This window comes from Homarus americanus, unplaced genomic scaffold (genome assembly GCF_018991925.1).
Source record: "Homarus americanus isolate GMGI-L3 unplaced genomic scaffold, GMGI_Hamer_2.0 scaffold18703, whole genome shotgun sequence".
Classification (NCBI taxonomy): domain Eukaryota; kingdom Metazoa; phylum Arthropoda; class Malacostraca; order Decapoda; family Nephropidae; genus Homarus; species Homarus americanus.
Window position 1 is genome coordinate 152,860 of NW_024749779.1, and position 2,188 is coordinate 155,047.

Here is a 2,188-nt window from a genome sequence, read left to right on the forward strand (position 1 = left end):
GTACCGGTATGTACTTACTAGTGTAATCGTAAAAATAATCGTGATTACGATTACATTTTGAATACAATCGATTATGATTACATTTTGAATGCAATCCATTATGATTACATTTTGAATGCAATCCATTATGATTACGATTGCTTTGCCAAAATAAGAATGTAATCGATTATGATTACTTCAAAAACTGTAATCGATTGTAATCGATTACAATTACCCCATGTCTGTGATCAGGCACAACTTCCTGTGTCAGTATATTTCGTAGCAGACTGTCAGTGGGAGATGGATCAAACGGGTTCTAATGGTCTTTGATATATTATAACATTGACTGCACTCGTTTGTCTCCTGCCTTTGTTTCACTATTAGTGAGCTCAAGATTCGCAATTTGTTCATTTGCTTGTGTTTATACTACTAAGTAACCTGTGTAAGTCAGTGACTGCCATCATTTCGTGATAGATCAATACTCCCATTTTGTGACAAATTTTTCTTCCGAGTGCTGCCAATGATTCCTGCTATGCTCTTCTGTGATCTAGTAATAGTCTTTTCGAGACATATCCATTTTCACTGCCTTGAAGTCACCAGGAGTTCGTTTCACATGGTTACCCTAAATAGAGTTTGATGTAACTCATGAGCTGTTGTTGGAAGCTGACGTATATCTTCTTGATACACCGAGGCCCATCTAAGAAGTTTGTTGCATAAATAGCTGTAAAGAGGGGTATAAAAGCTTGTAGTGCTGCCAGATGCAGCTTCCAGTTACCCTCCCTGTCACTGCGAATCAAATATTGTAGCAGTTAGCTCGTCTTGATGAAAGTATGCCAGAATCTGAATGATTCATTCTATTTATACCCCATCTCTGTAAACTGATTGAAATCGTGTCTGAGTTTTTGTGATTCCTTCGTGAAGCTCTCAATTGCAACAATACTGCTCTCAGCATCTTTTGTAGTCACCGCCTGTTTCAAATATCTCAGTAATTCCACTCCAAGCAATAAACCCACCATACAGATTATTATTCTGGTTATAGAGCCACTCACATTAAAATGCTTGTGCACTACAAGCAAATGTCTCTAACTCATGATCCCGGAAAAACGCTAATGCAATTTTATAATAATACATAATACATGTTATACATAATACCATTCGTGAAATTTCTCATAAACTAATAAAAATATGGAGATAATTCAAAGATCATAATTATTCTATTTCAATTACCTATGCACTAATACAAGGTAGAAGACTCCTACTTGATGCTCTACTTCTTGCTTTAGGGCCTAAACAACTTAAGAGACTCCTGCGCCAAATTTGGTGAATTTTCATTGCCGTAACTGAGATTGGGCATTGATTAACTTCCTAACCAACATTGGGATTCTTATGAAATGCTAGTCACATATTTTCCGACTTATTGGCAACATTCAAACCAATTTTGGAAGCTATTGGATGAAATACAAGGAAGTTAAAGGTGTGCAAGTGAACTGTATGGACCTAGTCGATACGTACACTTTTTTCACGGTATGACAATGTTGGTGTGCTATATCTAGAGATCTGACAGGCTTTTGTACGTCCATCTACATTTTTCCGACATTTTTCACAAACCACAGAGAAATTCAGGGTACCTTTTTTTGCACAGCTACTGTATTATAACACCGGTTTCCTATCATGTTGGATCATTTCACACATGGAGTCATGTTACTGTCTCATGAACGCAAGTGTTACTGCACTCAAGTGTAAAACTAGTTTTACATTCGCATCTCATTACTTTTACAACATTGTACAATATTAGTGTCAGACCAATGTATGAGATGATGGTGTATGCTTTAGCACAACTTCCATAGCTTGTAATGATCACAGAACTATTTACTGCCAAGGCATGTCTTGTATACTTAGTAAAGCCTGGTGATATTGTTGACCTAAGTCTTAGCGTCATGTCAGTTAGGCCTACATACTGTGCATCGTGCAATGGTTAAGCATATGTACGGCATCGTACGGTAAGGCTTGCCATTAAGTTTATCGATGAATATAATTATAAGAGCTCTAGTGCCTAAGATGAATAGTAGTGGGAGTTCAGCTTCAGCCTGAACTCCTGGTGTGTTCACAGTCAGCAATACAGGAGTTGAGGTGAGAGCACTCGGGAATAATGAGTTTGTTTCCTTTTTTTGTTAGTAAAGTACCTCATGATATAAATAAAACACATATC